We start from the raw sequence: 14,815 nt of genomic DNA, 5'->3' as shown, positions 1-14,815 counted from the left end.
GGTAAAAGTGGTCATGAAAGAACCATAAGAACCATAACCGAAAGAACCATAACCATCAACTGATAAAGGTGATAGAGGCAAGGGACAGGCCGCCCCACCCCTCCAGCATCCAGGACCCGTTCCAAGACAAAGGGGCCGCCACAGAATATAATACGCAGGCAATATTTGCGTATTTGTATCAAATAATGCAGTATATCATTTATGTCGTCAAGTTTTCCAGGATTATAACTATATAAATCACCGACTATTAATTATTCAATAAATAAATTAATTAATTAATAAATAAATAAATAATTCGGTTATTTTAATCGGGCGGGTACAAACCTTGTATTTGCCTTCTCCTAGATAAACAATTTTTCCATCTGTGGAAGCACCGGCTTTAAGGTCAGCGTTGTAGATCCTGGCCCGGAAGTAATCTCCCCCGTTTACTTTTGATATAGCTTTATCGTCTTTGGCCTCGATGATGATGTCCAATCGATCGCATATTTGGTAGATCATGTGCGCATCAACGATAGAAAAGCTGGACTTCTGATAACTTGTCACCCCAGACGTTTCCTTCTAAATAAAGAATCATAATTTTTTAAAAGAAACATGGGGCAATATCGGGTTCAACTTTACACAAATATATGTATAAATGCGTGAAGTTATACATGTACAACAGTTTCGGAAACTCTTTTATTTAAATATTGTGTGAAAGAAATGGATGAAGAGAACAAAGGTAGGCGTAGCTTAAATCAAGGTTCCCCAGAGCTATCTACCCTTTTGGAAAAAATGGTGATGCCGAAAAAATGTCTCTGCCGGGAATCGAACCCGGGCGTATGTATAATATATATAATATTTTACATAATTTTACATTAAAACATTATTTTGAAAATAAATAGATCTTAAGAACGGATTTGAATATAAAAAAGGATGATACAGTTCTAATATTTAAAGGTAGAGAACAGGGGCAGATAAGGAAGGGGCTCATTGACCATTTGTATTCGTATTGATAGACAGTAATAACAGTATTCAAAGAGTTTTACACCAAAAAATTCTAGGGATAACTACCGACGACGACGACCGTCGTGGAAAGAACATAGAGGTAATACAAGCAAAATAATTTCACAGGAAAATGGAATGAATTATAAATAAGGTTTAATTTCACTTCCCGACTGAAACAGACATGGTAAAGGATTTACAAACATTTCACATGAAATCTTGCAAACAGACTTTAAATGTGAACAATAAAACTGCAAATTGTATGAGTCTTGCCAAGCTGGGGAGACATAAAATAGAAATGTATATAGAATGTCGAATGATTAACTCCCGGTGCAACTTTGTTCATAGTGGTCATGAAAAACTTTCTGAAAGATTAATTATCATGATAAAATTGTTATAAGAGCACAATTTGTACCATTCTCTGTGGTTAAAGAAAGTAAAGATGATATTGCATAAACCCGGAATGAGTAATTTATGGAACAATTATGAGAACACTAGTTGCAAGTCGATTAAAGGTGCGGTACACCGACGTATATTTATTCACAGAAGTTATTGTCTCAGATATTTGAAAACTCAAACTCCACAACTTCGAATCGAATATTCAAACAAAATTTCCACTTTGGGAAATACTTGATTGAACTTCCCAAACATGAACGAATTATTCCTAGTAGATTTAGATGGGGTAACCATAGACGACACCAATAATTGTCTCCGGTAGTTATTCGAATGTTCCAAGGAACATGGGAGTGTGTACTCTTTGTAACATTGCAGTTATTTGAGATGAATTTTGTTGCTTATTTAAATGCCCCTCAAGAAAGTACTCCTCAAGAGATATTTTATTAAGGGATCTAGCTTACTAAAAATCAATCAACTCAATAAGGGATAAGCCCGCAAGTCATAAGGACAATAAGTCATAATACTAACTGGTCATAAGGACCGCTATAGTCATAACGTGTAAAATCCTATACCCGAAAGTTCGCTAGTCATAATAGGGAAAAGGGGTCGCTAGTCATAAGGTCATAAGGACCATGAGTCATAAGGTCCGATTTTCATTGAGCAAGATAAGGGTCGCTATTCATAAAGGACCATAAGGGTAATTGATCATAAGGATCGCTAGTCATAATTAACAATGAGGGTCGGTATTCATAATACTAGATAAGGGTCGCTAGGCATAAAAAGAATGAGGCTACATTAATCATAAGGGTCGCCAGTCATAATAGCAGAAGGAGTTCGCCAGTCATATTGATACATGAGGGTCGCCAGTCATTATAGTAGAAAGGGTTCGCCAGTCATAATAATGGTTAAGGGTCGCCAGTCATAATAGTAGAAGGGGTTCGCCAGTCATAATAGTGGATGAGGGTCGCAATTCATAATAGTAGATGGGTTTCGCCAGTCATAATAATGGATGAGGGTCGCCAGTAATAATAGTAGAAGGGGTTCACCAGTCATAATAGTGGTTGAGGGTCGCTATTCATAATAGTAGGTGAGGTTCGCCAGTCATAATAATGGATGAGGGTCGCCAGTCATAATAGTAGAAGAGGTTCGAAAGTCATAATGATAGATGAGGGTCGCCAGTCATAATAGTAGAAGGGGTCCGCCAGTCAAAATAATGAATGAGGGTCGCCAGTCATAATAGTAGAAGGAGTTCGCCAGTCATAAAAGTAAATGAGGGTCGCCAGTCATAATAGTAGAAGGGGTTCGCCAGTCATAATAGTGGATGAGGGTCGCTATTCATAACAGTAGAGGGGGTTCGCCAGTCATAATAATGGACGAGGGTCGCCAGTCATAATAGTAGAAAGGGTCCGCCAGTCATAATAATGGTTGAGGGTCGCCAGTCATAATAGTAGAAGAGGTTCGCCAGTCATAATGATAGATGAGGGTCGCCAGTCATAATAGTAGAAGGGGTTCGCCAGTCAAAATAATGAATGAGGGTCGCCAGTCATAATAGTAGAAGGGGTTCGCCAGTCATAAAAGTGGATGAGGGTCGCCAGTCATAATAATGGATGAGGGTCGCCAGTCATAATAGTAGAAGGGGTTCGCCAGTCATAATAGTGGATGAGGGTCGCTATTCATAATAGTAGATGGGGTTCGCCAGTCATAATAATGGATGAGGGTCGCCAGTCATAATAGTAGAAGAGGTTCACCAGTCATAATGGCGTAATTTCCTTCAGCAAGAAATTTATCCACATTGTGCTGCACTCGACCCAGGTGAGGTGAATGGGTACCCGGTAGGATTAATTCCTTGAATGCATGAGCGCTGAAAGGCAGCTCGAGCTAAAGCCGGGTAATAATAATAACAACGCGCCTCGGAATAGAATATTTCTAGATAGATGGCGCTATATAAATGCCTATTATTATTATTATTATTATTATTATTATGGTAGATGAGGGTCGCTATTCATAATAGTAGGTGGGGTTCGCCAGTCAAAATAATGGATGAGGGTCGCCAGTCATATTAGAAGAAGGGGTTCACCAGTCATAATAGTGGTTGAGGGTCGCTAATCATAATAGTAGGTGGGGTTCGCCAGTCATAATAATGGATGAGGGTCGCCAGTCATAATAGTAGAAGAGGTTCGCCAGTCATAATGGTAGATGAGGGTCGCTATTCATAATAGTAGATGGGGTTCGCCGGTCATAATGATAGATGAGGGTCGCCAGTCATAATAGTAGAAGGGGTCCGCCAGTCTTATGATACATGAGGGTCGCCAGTCATTATAGTAGAAAGGGTTCGCCAGTCATAATAATGGTAAAGGGTCGCCAGTCATAATTGTAGAAGGGATTCGCCAGTCATAAAGGTGGATGACGGTCGCCAGTCATAATGATGAATGAGGGTCGCCAGTCATAATAGTAGAAGGGGTTCGCCAGTCATAATAGTGGATGAGGGTCGCCAGTCATAATAGTAGAAGGGGTTCGCCAGTCATAATAGTAGATGAGGGTCGCCAGTCATAATAGTAGAAGGGGTTCGCCAGTCATAATAGTGGATGAGGGTCGCCAGTCATAATAGTAGAAGGGGTTCGCCAGTCATAAAAGTAGATGAGGGTCGCCAGTCATAATAGTAGAAGGGGTCCGCCAGTCAAAATAATGAATGAGGGTCGCCAGTCATAATAGTAGAAGGAGTTCGCCAGTCATAAAAGTAAATGAGGGTCGCCAGTCATAATAGTAGAAGGGGTTCGCCAGTCATAATAGTGGATGAGGGTCGCTATTCATAACAGTAGAGGGGGTTCGCCAGTCATAATAATGGACGAGGGTCGCCAGTCATAATAGTAGAAAGGGTCCGCCAGTCATAATAATGGTTGAGGGTCGCCAGTCATAATAGTAGAAGAGGTTCGCCAGTCATAATGATAGATGAGGGTCGCCAGTCATAATAGTAGAAGGGGTTCGCCAGTCAAAATAATGAATGAGGGTCGCCAGTCATAATAGTAGAAGGGGTTCGCCAGTCATAAAAGTGGATGAGGGTCGCCAGTCATAATGATGGATGAGGGTCGCCAGTCATAATAGTAGAAGGGGTTCGCCAGTCATAATAGTGGATGAGGGTCGCTATTCATAATAGTAGATGGGGTTCGCCAGTCATAATAATGGATGAAGGTCGCCAGTCATAATAGTAGAAGAGGTTCACCAGTCATAATGGCGTAATTTCCTTCAGCAAGAAATTTATCCACATTGTGCTGCACTCGACCCAGGTGAGGTGAATGGGTACCCGGTAGGATTAATTCCTTGAATGCATGAGCGCTGAAAGGCAGCTCGAGCTAAAGCCGGGGTAATAATAATTACAACGCGCCTCGGAATAGAATATTTCTAGATATATGGCGCTATATAAATGCCTATTATTATTATTATTATTATTATGGTAGATGAGGGTCGCTATTCATAATAGTAGGTGGGGTTCGCCAGTCAAAATAATGGATGAGGGTCGCCAGTCATATTAGAAGAAGGGGTTCACCAGTCATAATAGTGGTTGAGGGTCGCTAATCATAATAGTAGGTGGGGTTCGCCAGTCATAATAATGGATGAGGGTCGCCAGTCATAATAGTAGAAGAGGTTCGCCAGTCATAATGGTAGATGAGGGTCGCTATTCATAATAGTAGATGGGGTTCGCCGGTCATAATGATAGATGAGGGTCGCCAGTCATAATAGTAGAAGGGGTCCGCCAGTCTTATGATACATGAGGGTCGCCAGTCATTATAGTAGAAAGGGTTCGCCAGTCATAATAATGGTAAAGGGTCGCCAGTCATAATTGTAGAAGGGATTCGCCAGTCATAAAGGTGGATGACGGTCGCCAGTCATAATGATGAATGAGGGTCGCCAGTCATAATAGTAGAAGGGGTTCGCCAGTCATAATAGTGGATGAGGTTCGCTATTCATAATAGTAGATGGGGTTCGCCAGTCATAATAATGGATGAGGGTCGCCAGTCATAATAGTAGAAGAGGTTCGCCAGTCATAATGGTAGATGAGGGTCGCTATTCATAATAGTAGATGGGGTTCGCCAGTCATAATGATAGATGAGGGTCGCCAGTCATAATAGTAGGTGGGGTTCGCCAGTCAAAATAATGGATGAGGGTCGCCAGTCATAATATTAGAAGGGGTTCACCAGTCATAATAGTGGTTGAGGGCCGCTATTCATAATAGTAGAAGGGGTTCGCCAGTCATAAAAGTGGATGAGGGTCGCCAGTCATAATAGTAGAAGGGGTTCGCCAGTCATAATAGTTTCTGTTTCTGTATCTGTTTATGGTAACTCCCCCAGGAACTCGGCAGGACAGCATTTTTTTTGCTGGTAACGCCAAGCTGGTATATAACCAATTACCTTGGAAACATTTTACGTCTAGGTAAATCAGTCATAGTGACTGACGTAATAGACGACAGATATCACTCTTGGGCCTTTTTATCAAAGTGGAAACAATGTCAGAGTTGGGATTCGAACTCACAACCTTGCGATTATGAGTCCAATGCTCTAACCACTGGACCACACGACCCATTTGAATGAGGGTCGCTATTCATAACAGTAGATGGGGTTCGCCAGTCATAATAATGGACGAGGGTCGCCAGTCATAATAGTAGAAAGGGTTCGCCAGTCATAATAATCGTTGAGGGTCGCCAGTCATAATAGTAGAAGGGGTTCGCCAGTCATAAAAGTGGATGAGGGTCGCCAGTCATAATGATGGATGAGGGTCGCTAATCATAATAGTAGGTGGGGTTCGCCAGTCATAATAATGGATGAGGGTCGCCAGTCATAATAGTAGAAGAGGTTCGCCAGTCATAATGGTAGATGAGGGTCGCTATTCATAATAGTAGGTGGGGTTCGCCAGTCATAATAATGGATGAGGGTCGCCAGTCATAATAGTAGAAGAGGTTCGCCAGTCATAATGGTAGATGAGGGTCGCTATTCATAATAGTAGATGGGGTTCGCCGGTCATAATGATAGATGAGGGTCGCCAGTCATAATAGTAGAAGGGGTCCGCGAGTCATTATAATGGATGAGGGTCGCCAGTCATAATAGTAGAAGGGGTTCGCCAGTCATAAAAGTAAATGAGGGTCGCCAGTCATAATAGTAGAAGGGGTTCGCCAGTCATAATAGTGGATGAGGGTCGCTATTCATAACAGTAGATGGGGTTCGCCAGTCATAATAATGGACAAGGGTCGCCAGTCATAAAAGTAGAAAGGGTTCGCCAGTCAAAATAACGGTTGAGGGTCGCCAGTCATAATAGTAGAAGGGGTTCGCCAGTCATAAAAGTGGATGAGGGTCGCCAGTCATAATGATGGATGAGGGTCGCCAGTCATAATAGTAGAAGAGGTTCGCCAGTCATAATAATGGATGAGGGTCGCCAGTCATAATAGTAGAAGAGGTTCGCCAGTCATAATGGTAGATGAGGGTCGCTATTCATAATAGTAGATGGGGTTCGCCGGTCATAATGATAGATGAGGGTCGCCAGTCATAATAGTAGAAGGGGTCCGCCAGTCATAATAATGGATGAAGGTCGCCAGTTATAATAGTAGGTGGGGTTCGCCAGTCATAAAAGTGATGAGGGTCGCCAGTCATAATAGTAGAAGGGGTTCGCCAGTCATAATAGTGGATGAGGGTCGCTATTCATAACAGTAGATGGGGTTCGCCAGTCATAATAATGGACGAGGGTCGCCAGTCATAATAGTAGAAAGGGTTCGCCAGTCATAATAATGGTTGAGGGTCGCCAGTCATAATAGTAGAAGGGATTCGCCATTCATAAAAGTGGATGAGGGTCGCCAGTCATAATGATGGATAAGGACTGGCGAACCCCATCAACTATTATGACTGGCGACCCTAATCTACCATTATGACTGCGAACCCTTTCTACTATATTGACTTGCGACCCTCGTCTATCATCATAACAGGTGAACCCCTTCTACTATTATGACTGGCGACCCTCATCGATTATGATGACTGGCAAACCCTTTCTACTGTTACGAATAGCGACCCTCATCCTCTTTTATGACTGGCGTACCCAATCTACTATTATGAATAGCGACTCTCATCTACCATTATGACTGGCGAATCCCTTCTACTATTATGACTGGCAACCCGCATCAATTATGACTAGCGATCCTCATCTACCATTATGACTGGCGAACCCCTACTACAATTATGACTGGCGACCCTCATCCATTATTATGACTGGCGAACCCATTTTACTTTAATGACTGACGACCCTCATCCATTATTATGATTGGCGAACTCCATCTACTATTATGAATAGCGACCCTCATCTACCACTATGACTGGCGAATCCCTTCTACTATTATGACTCGCGACCCTCATCTACCGTTCTGACTGGCGAACCCTTTCTACTATTATGACTGGTGACCCTCATCCATTATTAAGACTGGCGACCCTCATCTACTATTATGACTAGCGAACCCCTTCTACTATTTTGACTGTCGACCCTCATCCACTTTTATCACTGGCAAACCCCCTGTACTATTATGAATAGCGACCCTCATTCACTATTATGACTGGCGACCCTCATCCATTATTATGACCTACGAACCCTTTCTACTATTATGACTGGCGACCCTCATCCATTAATATGACTGGCGAACCCCATTTACTATTATGAATAGCGACCCTCATCTACCACTATAACTGGCGAACCCCTTCTACTATTATGAATGTCGACCCTCATCAACTATTATGACTAGCGAACCCCAATTACTATTATGAATAGCGACCCTCATCTACCATTATGACTGGCGCACCCCTTCTACTATTATGACTGTCGACCCTCATCTACCATTATGACTGGCGAGCCCCTTCTACTATTATGACTGGCGACCCTAATCCATTATTATGACTGGCGAACCCTTTTTTACTTTTATAAATAGCGACCCTCAGCAACTCTTTTGACTGGCGAACCCGTGCTACTATTATGAATAGCGACCCTCATTCACTATTATGACTGGCGAACCCCATCTACCATTATGAGTAGCGACCCTCATCTACCATTATGACTGGCGAACTCCATCTACTATTATAAATAGCGACCCTCAACTACCATTACGACTGGCGAATCCCTTCTACTATTATGACTGGCGGCCCTCATCTACCATTCTGACTGGCGAACCCTTTCTACTATTATGACTCTCGACCCTCATCCACTTTTTTGACTGGCGAACCCCCTTTACTATTATGAATAGCAACCCTCATTTACTATTATGACTGGCGACCCTCATCCACTATTATGACTGGCAACCCTCATTCATTATTATGACTGACGAACCGTTTCTACTATTATGACTGGCGACCCTCATCCATTATTATGACTGGCGAACCCCTTCTACTATTATGACTGACGAACCCCTTCTACTATTATGACTGACGACCCTCATCCATTATTATGACTGGCGAACCCCATTTACTATTATGAATAGCGACCCTCATATACCATTATGACTGGCAAACCCCTTCTACTATTATGACTGGCGACCCTCATCCATTATTATGACTGGCGAACCCCAACTACTATTATGAATAGCGACCCTCATCTACCATTATGTCTGGCAAACCCCTCCTACTATTATGACTGTTGACCCTCATCCATTATTATGACTGGCGAACCGTTTCTACTATTATGACTGGCGACCCTCATCCATTATTATGACTGGCGAACCCCTTCTACTATTATGACTGGCGACCCTCGTCTATCATTATGACTGGCGAACCCTTTCTACTATTATGAATAGCGACCCTCATCCACTATTATGACTGGCGAACCCCTTCTACTATTATGACTGGCGACCCTCATCCATTATTATGACTGGCGAACTCCATTTACTATTATGACTGTTGACCCTCATCCATTATTATGACTGGCGAACCCTTTCTACTATTATGACTGGCGACCCTCATCCATTATTATGACTGGCGAACCCCTTCTACTATTATGACTGGCGACCCTCATCTATTATTATGACTTGCGAACCCCTTCTACTATTATGACTGGCGACCCTCATCTACCATTATGACTGGCGAACCCCTTCTACTATTATGACTGTCGACCCTCATCCACTTTTATGACTGGCGAACCCTTTCTACTATTATGACTGACGACCCTCATCTACCATTATGACTGGCGAACCCCTTCTACTATTATGACTGTCGACCCTCATCTACCATTATGACTGGCGAACCCCTACTACTCTTATGACTGGCGACCATTTACTATTATGAATAGCGACCCTCATCTACCATTATGACTGGCGAACCCTTTTTACTATTATTACTGGCGATCCTCATTTACCATTATGACTGGCGAGCCCCTTCTACTATTATGACTGGCGACCCTAATCCATTATTATGACTGGCGAACCCTTTTTTACTTTTATGAATAGCGACCCTCAGCAACTCTTATGACTTGCGAACCCGTGCTACTATTATGAATAGCGACCGTTATTCACTATTATGACTGGCGAACCCCATCTACCATTATGAGTAGCGACCCTCATCTACCATTATGACTGGCGAACTCCATCTACTATTATAAATAGCGACCCTCAACTACCATTATGCACTGTTAGAAAATTTATTCTTAAAATAAAAGAAGTTCCTGCAGCAGAGTCTCGAGAACACCTGTAATCTTAACAGATTGCGTAATCTTACAGGAAATTGGTATTTGGTGTATGGCATTTTTCACTTTTCACCTTTTTAAACAGACCTGTTCTGTTAAATTGCAGGAAAAAATCATGTTTTATGAATTTACAGAATGATTCTGTAATTGCTTTCTGCAAAATTTTCTTTTATTTCTCTGTTTTTTAACAGTGTGACTGGCGAATCCCTTCTACTATTATGACTGGCGGCCCTCATCTACCATTCTGACTGGCGAACCCTTTCTACTATTATGACTGTCGACCCTCATCCACTTTTTTGACTGGCGAACCCCCTTTACTATTTTGAATAGCGACCCTCATTTACTATTATGACTGGCGACCCTGATCCACTATTATGACTGGCAACCCTCAGCCATTATTATGACTGACGAACCCTTTCTACTATTATGACTGGCGACCCTCATCCATTATTATGACTGGCGAACCCCTTCTACTATTATGACTGGCGAACCCCTTCTACTATTATGACTGACGACCCTCATCTATTATTATGACTGGCGAACCCCATTTACTATCATGAATAGCGACCCTCATCTACCATTATGACTGGCGAACCCCTTTCTTGATTATGACTAGCTACCCTCTTGTTTGATTATGAATGGCGACCCCCATCGTTGATTATGACTAGCGACCTTTATGAACAAAGCCCCTTATGAATAGCGACCCTCATGACTATTATGACTGGCGACCCTGATCCACTATTATGACTGGCAACCCTCATCCATTATTATGACTGACGAACCCTTTCTACTATTATGACTGGCGACCCTCATCCATTATTATGACTGGCGAACCCCTTCTACTATTATGACTGGCGAACCCCTTCTACTATTATGACTGACGACCCTCATCTATTATTATGACTGGCGAACCCCATTTACTATCATGAATAGCGACCCTCATCTACCATTATGACTGGCGAACCCCTTTCTTGATTATGACTAGCTACCCTCTTGTTTGATTATGAATGGCGACCCCCATCGTTGATTATGACTAGCGACCTTTATGAACAAAGCCCCTTATGAATAGCAACCCTCATGACTATTATGACTAGCGGGTATTATGACCAGTGGTCCTTATGACTCGCGGGTGGACCCCCTCATTAATGCCACCAGTTGAAGAAGTCGTTTAAACCTAGTAAAATTTTGTCATTTGATAATGAATTGTTTTCGTTAGCTATACAGTATAGAATTCTTTTTCTGATAAGTATACCCTTTCTCTATATATTACCCCCCCCCCTCTCCCCCCATCTCCCTCATCCTCTCTCTCTCTCTCTCTCTCTCTCTTTCTCTCTCTCGCTTATAATGCAATGTATTTAGATAATTTTACTAATAGCTGTACAAATTATTAATTCCTTGAAATTAATATTCAATTTCGTGGAATCAACTTTCCTTGGGTTATTTTTTTTGTCTTTTCTTTCGCTTACCGTGTTTTATGTTTTTATGTTACGTATTCGATTTATCGGTGCCTTTGTTGCCTTTTCTCCTTCTTCTTCTTCTTCATTACCACAATTTTCTACTTCTTTTCCCCTTCTCCCGCTTCTTCTGCGTCCTCTTCTTTTCTTTCTATCTCTTCTTCTTTGTAGATATTTCGTTCTATACACTGTACATACATGTAGCGTTGTAAATATTTAAAGTATGTAAATATTTAAAATTCGAAAGACTACATTGTAAAGTTTGCATAAAAGTGGCCCCAATACACGAATAAGGGTGACATGGGTCTAATAAATTCATTTTCATTGTCATTGTAACGCAATCTCACTCCTTTGCCACACCCCAGCTCCTGGCAACAATATGACTAAATACGCAATGCAATGTCATCGTGACCTAACAATAGCTTCATGCGCACAAATAAAACAAATATTATCTTAAGGACGTTCCACAGTTAGAGTGAAATCCATGTCATTTTCACCAAACTTTGCACATAGATTCTTTAGAACCTTAATATTCGAAATATGCATAAATAAACATAGGTCAATGTGCTTGATTTTTTGCTATACAGTGCGTATCCAAAAAAAAGTTTACACTTTGAAAAAACCCTGTAAAATTATAAATTTGTAATATCCTGAAGATTTTTCCACATTTTAACATTGGTACAGATCCATCTAAGCAAATGACGATATAACTATCGAAAAATATTTCCGCTTGAGTGAGCACCACTTACTTTTGAAAAGTTAGTGAAAAATGATTTGCGCAGAACTTTAAAATAGCTATGCGAATAAAAGTAAACCTTTTTCATGAAGAACACGTAGAATTTAGCAAGTAAAATTGATTTTAAGATATCTTTGACCTTTTTTAACTTCGAAGAGTGCATCGCGCCCCGCCCCACTCGCCCACACACCAAGGCCATCAAGACGATATTTCATTTACACTGAGCTGTGATTTACATAAAATGAATTAGGCTTTATTTTCATTTTGTTAATCATTGTCAAGCTTGGGAAAAGTGTGGAGAAACAAGTATTAAATTAAAAATTAAATGTCAACCCACTTTAAATAACAAAAACTTAGTGAAAAAGTGCTGGAGATGTCTGATGTAAACTTTTGTTTAGATTCAGTTATGTCCTCAGATCCAGCTGGCACAAAAAGGGTAAAAATTGTGCTTACTAAGTGTTGAAATTTCAATTTGGGTGGCAAATTTGTTTAAAAATGCTCGAATGTGTCTGTTTTATCTTAATTGACTAAAAGTGCAAGGGAAATGTAGGAAAAATGTGTCGCAGGGTAAGTTTTATTTCGCCCTTTCCCCTTGACACTGCGTGAAAACGAGCATTTCTGCGCAAACAGATTTCTGCGAGCTTTACCAAAATAGACAGTGCTCACTCAAGTGTAACAATCTGTCAAAAGTTTTACTTTCATTAGATAGATGAGACCCAAGCCAAAGATTATATGAGAAAAAATTACCCCCATGTTGTATATTTTTTAATTCCCAGAGCTTTTTCAAAGTGTAAACTTTTTTTGATACGCACTGTAGAGCTTCAAAGTTCACCCAAATTGATGTTCTTAAGAATTGCGCATTCAAAAGGATTTGGCATTTGGAATTTGGCCCAACATTACTACAATGAGCTTAAACCTCTATCACCCAGTCAAAATACATGAAAAAAATCATAAAATTTCGCAAGAGAGTTAATAATTGTGTCGTAAGAATGGATAATCTATTTATAGTGCTATTTGTTTGCAATTTTAAGTTTATAACAACACTGCCAGTTCTTAAAAATGGCGTAAAAGAAAACAAAATCTCAATCTAAAGAATGTGAAATTTCAGTAACAAACTACAAACGTACAATAAATGCTGCACTTTATTCAAAATCCATGTCATTTTCACCAAAATTTGCAGAGTTGTAGAGGAAGGTATAAATAAGAGGTACAAACATTTAAAAAAAATGGGGGTTCATGTGCTTGTTTTTAAACTATCAGCATTTTTATAACAGCGAATGTGCTCTTTAAAACACAAAAAATGCGCCGAATGCTTTGTATCTATGTGAAGAAAAAAATCGAAACCACTCTCCCATTTATTCAAACTCGGGGTAATATAAGTGATTCTTGGAAGTGCAGAGTAAAGTATTTTGAACTTGTAGAGATTTTTTTTTTAATGGTCCATGGAATAATTCCATTTCTTAGCTTCATGAAATAACGCATCGGATCTGCAGTTAGTGCAGAAGATGAGAAAAATCAGCTCCTACCCGCAGCTAAGGAGCTTCTTTGCCGCAGCTAATTAATCACCTGCTCACCCATTGTGACGTCAGAGCGAAGAGTGCATCTATGCGCAGATTATAATGCGCACAAACATAACTGTGGTGGTCTCGCAGGCCTAATTCAATCCCCATAGACTCATGTGTTAAATTGGCACTTTAAAAAATTCATAGAAATTAAGGATGAGATTCGGAGGTCGAATGTTTACTACCAGTGGATAGGATTTATATCTGGCAATCCATATCTGACCGGAAAAGGGTCCCTCGACCGGCTCATTTTAAAAATAAATTGGCGTGTTTGAAGACATCGTCGGGTGGAGCAAATTCATCACCTCAAACAGCAAAATAGCCCTAATCCTTCCGCCAGTCAAAATATAGTCCAAAATTGGTGATATCTCTTCCCAATTTTGGAAAAGGAAGTTCAGTAATTACCAAAAACAGAATCAGTGTGAGATGGACAATCATATGCATACACTTTGTCAATCAGCCATATCAAAATAAAAAAAAAAGGTTGGCTCGAATGAATATCTTTTGCTTTCCGAATGTTAATAGGCCCGTGAAACCTGTATTGTATGGCACATGAAGGTTGCTTTTTAATTTACCTTCCTGGCTTTTCTTTAACATCTGTACACTCACTTTATCACAAAGAAATGCATGAAATATACAGATGTGTTATGTAATGACCATTTCTAATGTTACTCTTAATGTCAAGTGCCCTATGAATTTACACACATCATATATGTAGCTGAACAATGGATGCAATGTAGGGCCCAAATCCTATAAATGCAAATTGTAGATATGAATAGTGTGCATATCTGGATTCAAGATCTGCCCACTAAATAAATACCAGATTCACATGAGTTAAATTAGATAACAATAAAAAGAAATGAGAATCAACATCCAAGCATACTATACATTCACATCTTCCTATGACAAGGGCCCAAGCCAGGGTGTAAGAGAGAGAGAGGGGGTTAGATGACTTGTATTCCAAATAGATGGGGGCTAGTCTGGCTAGA

The sequence above is a fragment of the Lytechinus variegatus genome, chromosome 1, assembly GCF_018143015.1.
Source record: "Lytechinus variegatus isolate NC3 chromosome 1, Lvar_3.0, whole genome shotgun sequence".
Taxonomy (NCBI): domain Eukaryota; kingdom Metazoa; phylum Echinodermata; class Echinoidea; order Temnopleuroida; family Toxopneustidae; genus Lytechinus; species Lytechinus variegatus.
Note: the sequence above shows the minus strand (reverse complement) of the source record.